The sequence below is a fragment of the Canis lupus genome, chromosome 32 (assembly GCF_003254725.2).
Source record: "Canis lupus dingo isolate Sandy chromosome 32, ASM325472v2, whole genome shotgun sequence".
In the NCBI taxonomy this organism is placed as follows: domain Eukaryota; kingdom Metazoa; phylum Chordata; class Mammalia; order Carnivora; family Canidae; genus Canis; species Canis lupus.
The window spans coordinates 8,676,538-8,695,340 of NC_064274.1; the positions used below are offsets into that span (position 1 = coordinate 8,676,538).

Below are 18,803 nucleotides of genomic sequence, written 5' to 3' on the forward strand. Positions count from 1 at the left end.
ATTCGTTCTTAGGGATCTCTTTGAAACATTTATTGGACTAGGCAATTAATCTAGTTAAGAAAGAGCTACAGATATTTTAAGGAGAAAAACAAGTCTTCTATCATGAACACAATAACATGATTTGCTTCCTACAAAACATGCAGTAACACCAAATATAAAAGAACCAACCTGAAATGTCAAAAATTATGTGGAAAATAGGAAGGGAAGGAGTAAATGTGGAAGGGAGAGAGGGCAGCCATTATAAATTACTTCAGTTCTTTGGAGGTGGAAAGAACCAAGATTTCCTAATTTCTCTTTTAAAGAACCAAAATAATTAAAAACTTAAAAAGAAAAAAAGAATGGAATGTATCCTTGCTTCCCTTTATGTTTTTAAATCATTCTTTAACTGACATTTTACTTCAGCGTATGGTCATACTCACACAATCTTTCATTCCATTAACAACAACTAAATCTTTACTTTCCAAAAGATGATTTAGGCTAGGCTTTAAAAAAATTATTTATTTATTTATTTGAGGAAGAGAGGGGAAGGGGGAGAGAAGGAGAAGCAGATTCCCCACTGAGCAGGGAACCTAACACAGCTTGATCCTGGGATAATGACCTGAGCTGAAGGGAGATGCTTAACCAACTGAGCCACCCAGGTACCCTTAGACTAGGCTCTTTGAGGTTCCTTCACCACCACACACAAAGAAGATAATAAAACAGCTTGAGAAATTATGCTTCACACTTCCTTTCCTCTTCCTTTGTCATTTATTGTACAACACTTCCAGTTTACAAACTCTACGGAGAGCTGTGGCCTTCTTAGTTTTCACTGACATAAAGCACCCAAAAAAAAAAAAAAAAAAAAAGCTCAGGGAAAGTAAAACTGACATCTTACCAAATTAGCAGCAAAACATGTGAACAGGAGACTTCCTCCAAAATTCAGTATTTCCCTCAACTTAGACATAGATCCTTCTTCTACAAGGAGAAGTAGCCTAGCTTTCTTAGGATGCTCCTAAGTGGCCATAATCATCTCACAACCAGGTTAATACAGGAGCCCTGTGGTAGAGGTTTTCATAAAACTGAAGCAAGGGGTAATGCTACTATGGGTAAGAAGACATAAGACTGTGAAGGGAATAGGTACCCCCTCTCTCACTCCTTTCTCCCAGGTCAAAACAAAACAAAAAACAGGAGTGGCCAGTAGTAAAAGTCTAAAGAGAAAACAGAAATGAAAAGTTGACTTCCTTGGGTTATAGATTTATAATACCAAACACATATGTATTTGGTGACTGCAAAATAGCTCCTCAAACCTAGAGCAAATCAGAAAACAATACAAATTTAAGGTTAGAATATAAAGAGAATGCTGTTCTGCTAATGACAGTATATAACCCTGCAAACATTACCTCATTTAACCCTTATGAAACTTCTATTAAATATTATTAATAAATTCACAGATGAGGAGTTTACAGATGAGGAAGTAAAAAGAGAAATTAAGAAATGTATACTAGGGCAAAGAGCTATAGCAATGACTCCATGATCTAAACTTAGAAATAGGGATCCCTGGGTGGCGCAGCGGTTTGGCGCCTGCCTTTGGCCCAGGGTGCGATCCTGGAGACCTGGAATCGAATCCCACATCGGGCTCCCGGTGCATAGAGCCTGCTTCTCCCTCTGCCTGTGTCTCTGCCTCTCTCTCTCTCTCTCTCTCTCTCTGTGTGACTATCATAAATAAATAAAAATTAAAAAAAAAATTTAAACTTAGAAATATGACTAAGTTTGGTACCTTAACCAACACATATACTACACTACAGTTCTCTCTCACACCTGCTTTTAAATCTTTATATAATTTTTAATGAAGATCAATACATAATTTGTCTGTGCTCGCTTTGGCAGCACATATACTAAAAAAAATGCATAATTTGTCCTCAAACAAGAGCCAAATAAGGAATACTCGAGGTCAAAAATAACTCAAAGATGAAGTCATAGAAACCTCTAGCTCTAGTCAATCACCAGAAGTCTACAGAAAAAAAAAAATCACAAAAGGGGATAAAGTGTGATAAAAATGATTTATATTTCTAAGTCCCGAACTTAAGGTATCAATTCCTGAAATAAAAGAAAGCTGAAAATTTTAAATTCCAATACTCTAATTAGTGATGTTGTTTTTTTTCAACTTCTATTTTTTTCTGATAATAAAAACTTTTAAAACTTTGTAATTTAAGCTTCACATTAAATACACCTGTATTGAGGCACCTCGGTGGTTCAGTAGTTGAGCATCCACCTTTGGCTCAGATCAGGATCCCAGGGTCCTGGGATCGAGTTCCGCATTGGGCTCTCCGTGGGGAGCCTACTTCTCCTTCTGCCTATATCTGTCCCTCTCTCTGTGTGTCTCTCATGAATAAATAAAATCTTTAAAAAAAGAAAAAACCTGTACTTTTCATATTGAATTCCATTTCTTAAACTTTTTAAACTCTCAATATATGTTTCTACATAGAATGCATTCTACATTGGGACACCTGGGTGGCTCAGTGGTTGGTTGAATGTCGGCCTTTGACTCAGGGTGTGATCCCAGAGTCAAGTCCCTCACTGGGCTCCCTGCATGGAGCCTGCTTCTCCCTCTGCCTATGTCTGCCTCACTCTCTCTGGTCTCTAGTGAATTAAAAAAAAAAAAAAAAAAAAGAATGCATCCTACATAAACTTTCATTTCTGGGTAATATTCTTCTAAACCATATAATATTCAACACTATTTCTTTCAGAGTCTAAAGCCCCTCCTCCTGCTCATGCTTGCTCTTTCTCTCTTGAACAAATAAAATCTTTAAAAATAAATAAATAAATAAAACTTCCTCTCTGCCATAATCAATGCAGCAGACCTTTTTTCCAAAGAAAAAATATTACCATTTGTTCAAACATAAGAATGCATTCCCTAGGCCATTCTGTGTATCAAAAGAAAGTCTTCAATTTAAAATTCTGTATGGTCTCTGTTAAACCACATCCTGCTAACAAGTAAAAAAAAGGATATTCCATACAAATTCTATTGAGTTCATACTCATTTTACTTTTGTACAGTATGAAATGATTTAAACTTACAAACCTAGCAAGATTTAAAAATAAATCTCATCATTTCTAATAATTAGGTATTCACTAATAATAACTCACAAATTCATTTTATAATAACTCACAAATAATTATAAACAAATGCTTAGAAAATTCAGTCATGTAATCAGTGCTTTAGAAGTATATGCTCAGGGCAGCCCGGGTGGCTCAGCGGTTTAGCGCCGCCTTCCACCTGAGGCGTGATCCTGAAGACCAGGGATCGAGTCCCAAGTCGGGCTCCCTGCATGGAGCCTGCTTCTCCCTCTGCCTATATCTCTGCTCTCTCTCTCTCTCTCTCTCTCTCTCTATCTATCTATGTGGGTCTCTCATGAATAAATAAATAAAAATCTTAAAAAAAAAAAAGAAGTATATGCTCAAACTATTCTAATGAAGTTGTTTAAAACAATCTTTTCTCATTGAAGTGGAGATTTTGTTAGACCAAATTTACTGAAGAAATGTCACTCCATTTGCCACATACACACAAACTTATCTTGGATTAAACTCACAAAGATAATGCCAATTAAGTCAAATCTCACTTCCAGAAACTCAACTATACTGCCTTCCAAACAAAGATTACAAAAACTAACACATAATAATACTTTCCAAGTACTTCTCCATCAACGTAAATATTAAGAACTGCTAGCTGGTAGATATAGCATATGTGACTGTGCCACTACGTTCTGTAGAAGTAATTATGACTGTAATTTCTTTTAGCCAATTCACTGTATTAAATATCCTTACAAATGTCTTAACAATTTCTAACAATATAAAATATAACTTAGGGGCACTGGATGGCTCAGTGGGTTGAGTCCACCTTTGGTTCAGGTCATGATCCCAGAGTCCCGGGATCGAGTCCCATGTCTGGCTCCCTGCTTGGCAGAAGTCGGCTTCTCCCTCTGCACCACCCCTGCCCTTGCTCTCTCTCTCAAATTAAAATAAATAAAATCTTTACAATAAAATAAAATGTAACTCAGTTGAAGAAAGTAACCATAGTAAAGCTGGTAAATTTGAAGTAATCTTAACAACACAGGACCTCTTATTCTTCAATATTTTTAGGGACATAAGGTTAGGCTTTTGGATATTCTATGAGAAATAGTTTAACAACTCAGCAAAGTAAAAAGCCAGATACCATTTGAGCATTTCTACATAGGACCAAAAAATAACTGATTTAATGAAATGCACCATTTTGCTTTAAAAAAAAAAAAAAAAAAAAAGAGGGACACGTGGGTGGCTCAGTAGATTAAGCATCTGCCTTCAGCTCAGGTCAGGATCCCGGGGTCCTGGGATTGAGTTCCACATCGAGCTCCCTGCTTGGCAGGAAGTTTGCTTCTCCCTCTGCCCCACCCCTGCTTATGCTCTCACTCTACCCACTCCCCTGCCCCTGCACACTCTCTCTCTCTCTCTCTCTCTCTCTCTCAAATAAATACAACCTTTAAAGGATAAAAAAAATTTTAAATAAGGAAACTGAAGATAAAAGTTACATTTCTTCCTTTTTTAAAAAAATAAGAGTGAGGAGGTACTTTCTCCTTACAAAGTCACATGGCTTAAGGGTATTAAATTTCTGTTTAAAGTTGAAGACTAAGGGTGCCTGGTTGGCTCAGTCAGTGGAGCATGACACTCTGGATCTCAGGAGTCATTAAGTTCGAGCCCCACATTGGGAGTAGAGATTACTTTAAAAAGTTGAACACTTAAGCTTTGTGAACAATATCAAATTATGTATTTTTCCATTTAGCATATTATCTTCTCCCTTCATTTTTATATACTACTATAGGGAGCTTCAAGGATGGCTCCCAATGACCCCACCTCCTAGTACACACACTCCTGTGTAATCCTCTCTGCTGGATTCAATGACTTTTTTTTTATTTTTCTTAAGATTTTATTTATTTATTTGAGAGAGAGAACGTGCAAGCAGAGGGAGAAGCGGAGGGAGAGGGAGAAGCAGACTCCATGCTGAGCAGAGTCTGACTCGGGGCTCAATCCCATGACCCAAAGATCATGACCTAAGCCAAAACCAAGAGATGGAGGCTTAACCGAGACACCCAGATGCTCCAGTGACTCACTTAACGAAGAGAAAAGGGAGTAAGTAATGGGATGACACTTCCATGATTACATTACAAAATTAAAGGCTCACATGGAAAGGAATTAATATAGGCTATTGGCAAACAGCCAATATGAGAAACTAGGGCCTTCAGCCCAACAACCATGGCAGAACTAAATGCTGCCAACAACCATGTGAGTGAACTGGAGACAGATCCTTCGCCAGAGCCTTCAGATGAAACCATATCCCTGTGGACATGTTGAAAGCAACTTTGTAAGAGGCCTTGAACCAGAGGAACCAGCTTAGATTCTTGATCAACAAAATCTATAACATAACATTTGTTGCCTTAAGTCACTAAGTTTTGGAGTAATCTGTTATTTTATTTATTTATCTATTTATTTTAAAGATTTTATTTATTTATTCATGAGAGACACACAGAGAGAGGCAGAGACACAGGCAGAGGGAGAAGCAGGCTCCATGATGGGAACCGGATGTGGGACTTGATCCTGGGACTCTAGGATCAAGCCCTGGGCTGAAGGCAGGTGCTAAACCGCTAAGCCACCCAGACATCGCTGGAGTAATCTGTTATGCAGTGCTATGGGTTGAATTGTGTCCCTCAGAGAATTCATATGTTGAAGTCCTAATCCCCACTACTTCAGAATGTAACTTTTTTTGCAGTCAGGCTTTTACAGAGGTAATCAAATTAAACTCACATCATTAGGGTAGACCCTAATCCAATATGACTGGTATCCTTATAGAAAGGGGAAATTTGGACACACACACACACACACACACACACACACAAAGAAAGACCATGATGTGAAGAGACAGGGAAAAGACAGCTATCTACAGGCCAAGGAAAGAGCACTGGAATACAACCTTCCCACATGGAAGGGACCAATCCTTGAGGGATTGGGGTCCTTGGGGTCATGGAAGGGACACACTGATTGCAGACTTTTGGCCCCAGACTATAAGACTAAAAATAAATTTCTGTTGTTTAAGCCACCTAATTTGTAGTAATTTGCTATAGAAGCCCTAATAAATTAATACATATAGCCAGAGAGAACAAATATATATACTTAATACAAAATAACTTTTATTGGCAGTACCAATATCAGTCTTAATGCAAGGCTCAAGTAGTTGGCCAAAGCTTCTAAGTATTAATTCTGAAAAAAGACATTAGTCCTATCAGAAAAATCTTAGACCACAGGTTTATTTTTTTAAGTAAGCTAGGACTCCAGCAATCATATAATCTAATCCATTTATTTCAAAAATTGAGGATGCTGATGTGCTAGGAGCTGTTTAGAACACTTAATATATAGTAATACCTCTCAAGAAACTGATGAGAGATCACTATCATCAATTCCATCTTTAGATGAAGAAACTGATGTCTAGAAGTTAAAAAAATCACACAGCTGGTAAGTGGCCCGAATTTAGTAAACTGCGGTGCACAAGAGATAAGTGATTTAAGCAAAATCACAGTTAGTAGTTGAGCTGGGACTAAACCTAATGGTCCTTTCTCTTAACCTTCAAATCTTTTTTTCAGAAAGTTAAATTGAAGAGCTTTTCTTCTACTTGCTATATTCAATAACACTGCTACCTTAGAAATATATGTGATTATCTATCTGCCCTTCTCTGACTACTCAAACATGGTTGCTCATTTTTCTCCCACTCCCTAAACCCTAAAATATCATCTTTCAATCCCTACTGCTCTTCTTTCATCTATGTTAATCATTATTATATACTGGAACTCAAGGCTTCACTTCTACTCAGTTTGGGAAACACGGCTTTAGCTTGATGTTTGATCCCAATTAAAATACAAATACACCTTGAAGGGCTAATTTCCTATTATGAGCTATCTGCATTTCAGTAGGAATAAATCAGATCCTTTTTCAGAGAACAGGCTTCTAAATAAATATGTCAAGACAGCCATTGTCAAGTTTTAAAAAGACTCTGACCTAAGGTACAACTTATTCTGGGGTACCTGACTAATGAATCAGAGTCTGTTTTGGGAAATCTGGGGTTGGGTACTTAAGTGATAGCCTTTCTTTGGGAGTCTGAACTATAAGACACAGAGTGTGGGAAGTGGTAACAACCATGTTTCCCATGACAAAGAAGAGAAATGTGAAAAGCGTCAGCTCTCCGAAGATGGTGAAACAGACACAGAAAAGAGGCACTCCACTGACAGTGAGGGAAACCTGACTGCATTTGGGTACTGGGTTCTTGTATAGCCTAGGGGCATTTCTGTGTCCCTGAATCTTTTGATGTCTCCTGGGACACACTCAAAAGTCTGATAACTTCCCTTTTGCTTAAGCTATTGGAATTGTATCACATGCAATAGAGAACTAACATCGTCAAAAAGATACCCTCTCTACAACTAAGAACCGGGATGCCTGGATGGCTCAGCGGTCGAGCATCTGCCTTCGGCTCAGGGTGTGATCCCGGAGTCCCAGGATCGAGTCCCATATCAGGCTCCTTGCACGGAGCCTGCTCCTCCTGTCTCTGCCTGTCTCTGGGTCTCTCATGAATAACTAAATAAAATCTTAAAAAAAAAAAAAACTGAAGAACATTACCAAAGGACTAATAACTTCACATAAAAAACTCTTCAGTAACGATAAAGCCAAGCAAAATACTAAAACCAAGGCAAACAGGTAGCAGGAGTACCCTCAACTGCCTTACAACATAGCTCATCATTTAAACTATTCACTCAGGGATGCCTGGGTGGCTCAGCAGTTGAGCGCCTACCTTTGGCTCAGGGTGTGATCCCAGGATCCCGGATCCAGGATCAAGTCCCACATTGGGCTCCTTGTGGGGAGACTGCTTCTCCCTCTGCCTGTGTCTCTGCCTCTCTATGTTTCTCAAGAATAAATAAATAAAATCATTAAAAAAATAAACTATTCACTCAAAGGAACTACAATACAGTAGAGTTAAAGAGTTCCAAACCCTGAGCTTACAACTAGATTTTTCCAGAAGAAAAAGAAAAGGATGTTTTAAAAACAAGATTTTATTCTATGTAGGTACCAACAATAAAAGTAATAATGCATTAAAGCCAAAATTGAAACTGAAAGTAATTTCTTCTAATATATCCTTTTTTGGATGCAGAAAACTACAAGCCCTTCAAGAAAGCAGGTTTGCCTAAGCTTACCCAGCCATCAGCAATTAAAGGAGGACTAAAATCTAGCTCTTTTTTGAGTCAGAGTTCAGTGGTCTTGTTACAATGCTAATGCAAAAAAAGACTACCATAATTCTTGCTCCTCACTCCTTATTCAATAGACAAAACAGTCATAAAACTGACCTGATTCTCTGTTCTGGGCTGGCATGAACCTGCGTAGAAACAATAGGAGTGGCAGGCACTTTCTTCCTGAAGCAGATGTGGAGAAGTATTATACCTATGATGAAAGAAAGAAAAAGAAAACCCAATTTATTTTCAGAATATGTTTTGGCATAATGAGTTGATTTTTCTACTGATTCCTTCTTTATCTCCTTATTTGTTGGTAGTGATTTAGTAGTGGAAAACATGACAATGATTTATTCAAGACAGATAAAATTTACTAGATAAAATCCATAAAGAATACAGTTGTTTAAATTTGGTATCTATAAACCATCTGGTTCAACTTCTTCATTTTACTGAGACCAGGAAAAGTTATACTAAGAATCAAGGACAACAGATACTTAGTGGCAGAGCCAGGTTCAGAACGTAATTCTTCCCATATCCAGTCCAGTATTCATTGGTACATCACAGATCAAACTCATTTTGGAAAGCCAAATATAAGCAAAAAAAAAAAAGCAAAAAAATTCCTGTTAGTTTTCAAGGTATATTTGTCAAGCATCTGAAGGTAAATGTAGTTTGTTCTATATTAAAATCAGAAAACAATGTTTTCTCACTTAATGGTTATAACCCAACCTCAAGTGATTTAGCATGCCTTATATAAGATAGTAAAATATTTGTTTTATTTGGGGCACTTGGCTGGTTCAGTCAACACAGTATGCAACTCTTGGTCTCAGGGTTGTGATTTCAAGCCCCATGACGGATATAGAAATCACTTAAAAAAAAAAAAAAAGTCTTGGGGCACCTGGGTGGCTCAGTGGTTGAGTGTCTGCCTTCAGCTCAGGTCATGATCCCAGAGTCCTGGGATCGAGTTCCACATCAGCCTCCCCATAGGGAGCCTGTTTCTCCCTCTATGTCTCTGCCTCTCTCTGTGTGTCTCTCATGAATAAATAAATAAAATCTTTTTTAAAAAGTCTTAAAAAATGTTTATTTGCCATTCAGTATTTCAATATGAAAACACTAGTATATGAACCATGAAATATAGGTTCTAATCTTTCCTAATTCTATTCTCAACAAGTTTTATGATCTTAATCGATTACGTCTTTGGTTCCAAAGTGCCTTCATTCAAAAACAAGGAGGGTGAACTAATTCCCACGGACCTTCTAACTCTAAAACGTTATACCTATGAATCGCTTCCTCTTTTAGCAACATTCAGCTTTTCTGATCGACTGTTTTTTGTCATGTATTTGTTAATCTCTCTGATATTATTACAGGAGTTAAAACATAATCAGAAATATTGCCTTCAAAGGAAGCCTGGTTGGTTAAGTTGGTAGAGCATGTGACTTTTGATCCCAGGGTTGTGAGTTCGAGCCCCACAGTAGGTGTAAAGATTAATTTAAAAAAAATAATTAAAGGAGAGTTGTACTTAAAAAAAGAAATACTGCCTTCAAATATACAGTTAATTATCATTCAAAAGCCTACATAACAATAACCTAGTTTTGCTGGCTAGCTCACCCAGCCTGAAGTGTTAGAAGTATTTTTCAAAATCTACCTCTTAGGGAGTTGTTTTTTTAAATCTTAGAATTAGGGGATCCCTGGGTGGCGCAGCGGTTTTGCGCCTGCCTTTGGCCCAGGGCGTGATCCTGGAGACCCGGGATCGAGTCCCACATTGGGCTCCCGGTGCATGGAGCCTGCTTCTCCCTCTGCCTGTGTCTCTGCCTCTCTCTCTCTCTCTCTCTCTCTGTGACTATCATAAATAAATTAATTAATTAATTTAAAAAAAATTTAAAAACCTTTAAAAAAAATCTTGGAATTATTTTCCCAAATGATTCATTCAGTTATTCATCCAACAAGTTGTTACCAAGTGACTTGACAGACACACCCCAGCCTAATCAGATAAAAGACTTTTTTTTTTTTTTAAGATTTTATTTATTCATAGAGAAAGAGGGGGGTGGGGGCAGAGACACAGGCAGAGGGAGAAGCAGGCTCCATACAGGAAGCCCGACGTGGGACTCGATCCCAGGTCTCCAGGATCACACCCCAGGCTGCAGGCGGCGCCAAACCGCTGCGCCACTGGGGCTGCCCCCCCCCCTTTTTTTTTTTTTAAAGAAGATAAAAGACTTTAAAACAAGATACCTCTAGTGAAAAACTGAATGACATTAGGAATTCAAGTGGCAATAAGGGAATAAGCAGAAATGATGACATGTCTCCTAATTTATGCTTTCCCTATTTTTTAACTTATTACATAAAAGTTACTTGTAACATGTTTTAAAAAAAAGAAAAAGAAAGAGTAAACACCCAGGTACCTACCACCCAACTCAAGAATCTAAATAGAAGTTCCTGGTAATGTTCTCCTAACTTGCTCACCCCCTCCCATGCCCCACCTCTCTCACCCCTTCAGTTTCCTCTAACTGCTCTACTGTTTTTGTGTTTATCATTACTTGGCTTTTTGAAAAGTTTATTGCAGGGGGGCGCCTGGGAGGCTCAGTCGGTTAGGTGTCTGACTCTTGGTTTCAGCTCTGGTCATCATCTCACACTAGTGGAATGAACAGGGGCTTCGTGCTCAGTCTACTTCAGACCCTTTTTCCCGTTCCCTCTGCCCCTCCTCACTCACTCACTCTCTCATGGATGCCTGGGTGGCTCAGTTGGTTAAGCCTCTGACTCTTGATTTTGGCTCAGGTCATGATCTCAAGTCCCCCACCTTACCCCTTGAGCTCTGTGTGGAGCATAGAGCCTGCTTAAGATTCTCTTTTCCTCTCCCTCTGCCTCCCCTACCAACAACCGCTTCCCCACCACTAGCATGTGCTCAAGTACTCTCTCTAAAAATTACCTAATAGTTTGTCACAAGAGGGGCACCTGGGTGGCTCAGTCAGTTAAGCATCGGACTTCAGCTCAGGTCATGATCTCCCAGTCCTGGGACTGGGACCTGCATCAGGCTCCCTGCTCAGCAGGGAGTCTGCTTGTCCCTCTTCCCTCCCCAGTTGGTGCTTGCTCTCTCAAATAAATATGTTTTTAAAAGTTTATCATATATGTACATATCCCTCAGCCCCATAGTATTCCACTGAATTTTGTGAAAAGAGTATTAAAATAGCTCCCATCTTCTAGGGTTTGACTTTTTCATTCAGTATTATATTTTAAAAATTCATCCATGTTGTTCCCTTTAGTTGCAGGTCATACCTTTTCACTGTAGAATTTTTCTTCATTGTATAAATATATCATAATTATCCATTTTCCTCACAATAGTATCTTATTTTTCTCCCAGGGTTTTTTCCCCCTATTACGACCATTTGTTATAAATGTTCTCACACGCCTTTTCCTATGTCCCATGTGCCAAAGTTTCACTTAAGTTTGTGCCTAGGAGTTGAGGAATATGCACATGTTCAATTTTTCATGACGATGCCAATTTTTATTTTCCCCAAATGTGTTTAGCAATTTATAATCCCACCAGCAACTACCTGTTCATATTAAACCACATCCAATACTTAGTAATGCTAACTCCTTAATTTGGCATCAAATTGTGGTCTGACTTTGCTTTTTCCTGTTGATTAATTATACTGAGTATTTCTTCAGATTTATTGGCTAACTCATGTTTCCTCTTTTATGAAATGCCTATTCATATATTTTGCCACTTCCTCCTCAGTTGTTTGCTCATACTTATTGTTTCATAGAAATTTTAGTATTTTGGATGATTATTTGGTTTTACCCATTTTGAACTACCAGGTACAAGCAAGTGTTGAGATAAAGAAGCAGAAACAAAACAGCAGGAGGCCAGACAGAGTGGGAAACAGTAAGATAGAAGACCAAATGTTTTTGTATATTAACCCAATCTACTGATGTCTTAAAGTACCAGAAGCCTAGAATATTACATAATCCTGTTTTATAATCCTTTATTTTCATATAAATGCAGCCAAAGGCAAATGCTTTGACATGATTTCAATGTACTGTAACTGTAATATGCAATATAATTTCAAGTATCAGCTTTATACAAATCACAATTTAAATCACACTCTAGACAGAGTTCTCATTTTAACCCTGACGTTTTACCTGTTTTCATTTCATGCTTTGGTTGCCTTCAATTTAGAGTAAGTCAGTTATACTGTCAAAGGGGTGAGAATGAATTATGAATATGCACACAGGTATGAACTGAATTTCAAAAATTAAATTATATAACCTAGAAGATCACAGAGATCCTCATTCCAGACTTGGCTAGACAATTAACTATACCTTGCCCTAAATATGTCTTTAAGTTGATTTTCTTATATTCACATGAAAATTCTAAGGACATTAGGATCATACTCTGGCTTGAATTTCAATAAGAAAAAAAAAAAAAAAATTCTAGACAGTCCCAAAAGGGTTTTAGGAATTTCTTCCTAAGTGTTTTACAAACCAGATGGTTAGACTAAAGAGCAACAAAAAGTTGAATGTCTGAAAAAAAAAAAAATTTTAATAAGCAGTGCTATAGCCTTCCTATACCTTCTCAGGACTCCTGACAGAACACCTGATGAACAGCATTATACAGGGGAAAAAAAAAAAAAATCAAAAGCCACATAAAATCTGAATCACTCTACACACTGGCCTTGATTCCTATAGAAGAGTACTTCCAGAACCACACTTACGAACTTACCTAAATCTTACCCTTCTACTGTGCTTGAACTTTCTGGGTCAAAGTCTAGCTCCTCTACTTTAATACTAGGACCATGACCCTACTTTTCAAGGGCAGTGTTCTATAAAGGCCCACTTCTTTCTCATATATCATCAATTTCCTAATTTCCTCCTTCAGATAAAGCAAACCATCAGTGTATACATATATTTCCAATCATTAGAAAACAAACAATAACAACGAACCTTTTTGATACCACTACCCCTCTAGGTCATGGCCAGTTTCTCTGATTCCTTTTTGCAAAAGGTCACAAAAGAGTTGTCAGTACTCTGTCTTCAAGATTCTTCAATTCAAATTGAACACATTCCAATTAGACTTTTGCCTCCCAAAATGTCATTGAACTTGAGGGCCACCAATTATCTACATATTGTTAAATCCAAAGGCCAGTGAGTTCTCACCTTTCTTGACCTATCTGCAACTGGCATGACTCATCAAGCCCTGATACACTTTCTTTACCTGGCTTCCAGAACAAAGACTCTCCTGGTTTCATCCTATCTCACTGGCTACTCCTCACCTCCGCTGCTTATTTCTCCTCTTCTCACTGATCACTTAAGTTCAAGTTCTTACCCTCTCTCCACCCTATCAGTTAACTGTACTGACTCTGTCTACAAAACATATCCAGAATCTGACCACTTCTCCTCACCTAGACTTTGACCAGAATAACTATCATTTCTCACTTGGATTTTTCCTACAATTTAGTAACTGGCCTCCCAACTTCTACCCTTGCCCTACTTCAGTTTTTCTCATCAAAGCAGTCAGAGCAATCCTGATAATCTTACATAATTCATATAATGTAACTCCTGTGTCCAAAATCTCCTAAAGGCTTCTTATCTCAGACTAAATGCCAAAATCTTTAAAATAGCATAAATAACCTACATAGTTTGGCCCCTATTACCTCTGACTTCATTTCCTAAGAGACCTCCTTGCTATTCCTTATTCATGCGAAGCATACTCCATCTCAGAGTCTTTACATTTGTTGTTCTCTCTGCCCAGATGCTTTTCCAGGAGATAATTATCTCTGCATTCCTCACTCCTGCACTATCTTCTAACTGATGCCCAAATGTCTACAGGGCTAAGTCTTCTTTGTCCGCTCTATTTAAAATCTTAACAATTTTGCTCCCAAGGCACTTGGCAGGATGAGCCCTGGGTGTTATGCTAAATGTTGGCAAATTGAACTCCAATAAAAAAAAAAATTTTTTTTGGTCCCAAGATCCCTAATCCACCTTTCTGGTTTATTTTTCTCCAGTGTTACTAACATACATTAAATTCACTTCTATTTCTGTTTGTGTCCTCCCATGAAAACTTAAAACCCACAGGGCAAGAGCTTTTGTTTTGTTTGGTGCTATACCTTCAATGCCTAGGAAGGGTTATGGCACACAGTAGGCATTCAATAAACATTTTTTGAATGAACAAATAAAAATTACAACCTTTCTGAGTTTTCAAAACAAGAAAATCTAATCAGGGTGCAAGAGTTAGATTTTTTTACATAAAATAACCATTCTGATTTTTTAACAGTTAAATGATAACTCTGAAGAATTCAGTAGATGTTGCAACTAATACTTCTAGAAATTTAAATTAATCGCTATAGTAAATAGTTTCCCTCCCCAAGTTAGATTTTAGACTGTAGCTGTCCACACAGTGACATTTATTTTCCACTAACTGCTGTCATATTCAACAATGGTTGGCTTACAGAGCCACAACACCAACACACAGGAAAATATTATAAAAATGTTCATTCCAAACTGGTTCCAGACAAAGAACCACACTCTTTATAAATAAAGAAACTCTAAAAATAAAGGGCAGATATTTTTAAATGTTTTAAATATTTGGTTTGGAAATAATTTCAGACTTACAGAAAAGCTGCAAATATCAGAATTCAAAACCACCATTATACCTACAGTCACCAATTTTTAATGCTACTCTGTTTTATCATCTGTGCTCACATTCTCTCTTGCACGTTCTTTCCTTTCACACACACACACATACACATACACACACACACACATTTTTTTCTCTAAACCAACTGAGGATAGAGATGCCTGGGTGGCTCAGCAGTTTGGCACCTGCCTTCAGCCCAGAGTGTGATCCTGAAGACCCAGGATTGAATCCCATGTAGGCTCCCTGCATGGAGCCTGCTTCTCCCTCTGCCTATGTCTCTGCCTTTCTTTCTGTGTCTCCCATGAATAAATAAATAAAATCTTTAAAAATAAATAAACAAACAAACAGAGGATAAATTATATACAACATGGCCCTTGGCTCTGTTGACTTCATGTACATTTCCTTAGTCTCTTTTATAATCATAGTACATTACCTTCAGTAATTTGAACAGTATTATAACATTTTTTTGTAGTCTAGTATCCACATCCCCGATTTTTTCAACTGGCCCAATTATGTCCTTTTATGGTATTCCCACACACACACCATCCAGTATAGGATCCAGTCTAGGGGCAGGTATTGCAGTTAGTGATTCTCTCACTTAAACCTCAATATGGAACACTTCCACACTCTTTGTCTTTTATTGACATGGGTGTTTTGGAAGAACACAGCTCCCTCCCCTTTTTATTAGGTAGAATGCTCCTCAGTGTGAGTCAGTCTAATGTTTCCTCATGATTAGATTCAGGTTATGCGGTCTTGGCCAGACTATCACACAGATGATATGTCCCCTCAGGATATCATATCTGGAATCACATGGTACCCAACCTCCCTTCTCTATTCATTTATCAGTTTTTTACTATGAATAATGAATTCTTATTGTTACTGGTTCATAATTCATTATTATACTTATTTGATCATAAAATTAATCTAGACTGGTCCAGTAGGAAGCCTAATAGGCTTCTTATGAAATGCTCCCATTTTTTTTCCAAAAACATTTTCTTATTTTCTAGTATACCAATAAGGAAAATGATTTGAGGTTCACCTGGTATATACCCTGCCCAGGCCTGCAATCAGCCAATTCTCTGAGGATCTCTGGTTCCTTTGTGCTGGTAACAGGTTTAGAGATCAAGATTTGGCAATTAAGTGTTCTCTGCTCTTTCATTCTTAGCCTCTTTGTTGGCAAAGCTACCAGGAAATACAAGTGCATACATAGACATATGCATACAAACGTATGTAAATGCACATGTTCATACATATACATACATGGGCACATGTAGACACACATATATGTATACATACTAGCTTCAAAAATAATGAATTCACATTAGTACCTTCAATTGCAATCCATTCCCTCAGGATTCATTTTTGCCTTTCCCCATTTCATATTTGTATATCCCTCCTTCCTCAGGTCCTGGCTCAAGCAACCTCAAAACATTTACTCAAAGCATAATAAACCTAAAAACGACCCGGAGTTGCTTTGTTCTTATCACTACAAAAATAAACTCCAGTAGAAAGAGTTCAAGATTTGTTTGCAAGCCCTCCCTCTTCCTCCACCCAGGCAAGAGTAAATAGTCAAATATTGTGTTAGTAAGTCACTTAGATTCATTCTTTCTTCCCTTTCAATGTAAATATAGCACTAAATGAATATACAGTCAGGTTCATTTGTTTTAATAGTTTAAGATTTTCCCCATCCCTGTTTTTAATATGAAAGATAACATGTTTTGCTTAAAAAAATCGATATATAAAAAGAGATAGTTTGAAAAGTGTCATTTCCACCCATAAACCTTTGGTCCCATCATCTCTTACTACCCCTACCTTTTGCAAAGTTTAGCAGATATATGTATATTTTATACCTCACCCTTTAAAACAAAACAAAACAAAACAAAACAGACTATATATGTGTGTTAAACTAACAAGTTCAACCCAGACTGGAGGAAGCTCTTTCTACATTTTATGAGACCAGTAATTTCTTAATGCCAAACCAAACAAAGATACTAAGAGAAAAGAAGACTAGAAATCTGATATCCTTTGTGAAGACAGATGAGAAAGTTTTATCAAAATATTAAGTATATATAATAGAAATATTACATTACGACCAAATGGAGTTTTTCCTGAAAATAACTTAAAGCTGATTCAACATTTGACAAATTCAAATTCACTAAAAAATAAAAAATAAAAAAATAAATTAATATAATTCACTAAAAAATAAAAAAACATATGATAATCTCAATACAAAAAAAAGCATTTAACAAAATTCAACATTCATTCATGATATTAAAAACTCTTCATCAGGTAGGAACAGAATGAATCTAACCTGATACTTGGCATCCTTAAAACAAATACAGCTAATTAGTTATCATGTTTAATGGTGAAAGACTGAATGTCTTTTGTATTTAACATTATACAGGGAGTCCTAGCCAGTGCTATAAGGTGTAAAAAAGAAATAAAAAGCATACATTACAAAGGAGGATATAAAACTGTCTTTAGCGCAGCCCTGGGGGCTCAGCAGTTTAGCACTGCCTTCAGCCCAGGGCATGATCCTGGAGACCCGGGATTGAGTCCCACGTCAGGCTCCCTGCATGGAGCCTGCTTCACCCTCTGTCTCTTTTTCTTTTTCTTTCTCTCTCTCTCTCTTTAATAAATAAAAAATCTTTAAAAATAAATAAAAAAACTGTCTTTATTTCAAGCAACATCACTGTCTATATATAAAACCTCCAAAGAATCTACAAAAAGCAAACCCTACTAGATTTAATAAGGGAATTTGGCAAGGTTGTAGCATACATAATTCAATATACAAAGATCCATCATGGGGACATCTGGGTGGCTCAGCAGTTGAGCATCTGTCTGCCTTCGATCAGGGTGTGATCCCAGAGTCCTGGGATCCAGCCCCACATCAGGTTCCTTGCAAGGAGCCTGCTTCTCCTTCTGCCTATATCTCTGCCTTCTCTCTGTGTCTCTCATGAATAAATAAATAAAATCTAAAAAAAAAAAAAAAAAGGATCTGTAATGTTTCCACATAATAATGAAACTATTGAAAATTACACATATTGCCACTTATAACAGCAACCAAAAATCATGAAGTGCTTAGGGATAAATCTAACAAACTATGTGCAAGATTTGTATCCTGAAAACTACAAACACTGATGAGATAAATCAAAGATGACCAGAGTAAATGGAGAGAGATACTATGTTCACAGATTTGAAGATTTAACAGTTACCACTTCTCTCCAAATTTATCTACAGATTTAATGCAGTACCAAAATTTTAGTACTTTTAGTATTTTTTTCTTTTTTTGGAAACTGACAGGATGATTCTAAAATTTACACACACACACACACACACACACACACACACACACACAAATAAAATAAAAAAAAAAACAAAGAAACGAGAATAGCCCAAACAATTTCAAAACAAAAAGAAGTTAGAGTACTTGTATTAGTTGATTTCAAGGCTTACTCTAAATCTATAGTAATCAAGACAGTGTGGTACTGGTGAAAGGTAGACACCTCGATCAATGGAAGAAGAGAGATTCCAGCAATAGACATACGCATATGCAATCAACTGATTTTTGACAAAGACGTCAATGAATTCAGTGGAGAAAGGCAGAACTTTTCACCCAATGGTGGTAGAACTGGGCATCCATATGCAAAAACCAAAGCAAGACAAAAGAATCTCACCAGCCCATACATCAGAACATACTCAAAATTTAACTCAAAATGAATCCTAAATCTGAATGTAAAATCTAAACTATAAAACTTCTAGAAGAAAACAGTACAAAATAATGTTGACTTTGAGTTAGGCAAAGAATTCTATGATAGGATATAAAGCACAAACCATAAAAGGAAACACTGACAAACTGGATTTCATCAAAAGTAACTTCTCTTCAAAAGATACAGT

The 18,803-nt window shown here is 37.2% G+C and overlaps 1 protein-coding gene across 9 annotated transcripts in view; it reads right to left on the bottom strand.

Annotated features, from left to right (window-relative positions):
* Nucleotides 1-18,803, bottom strand: part of WDFY3 (WD repeat and FYVE domain containing 3) — a 266,585-nt gene that overhangs the window by 225,847 nt on the left and 21,935 nt on the right. For all 9 annotated transcript variants that reach the window (XM_025425680.3, XM_025425694.3, XM_025425668.3 and 6 more), the window contains exon 2: nt 8,396-8,489. The gene's annotated coding sequence lies outside the window, so the exon portion shown is untranslated. The remainder of the gene's footprint in view (nt 1-8,395; nt 8,490-18,803) is intronic.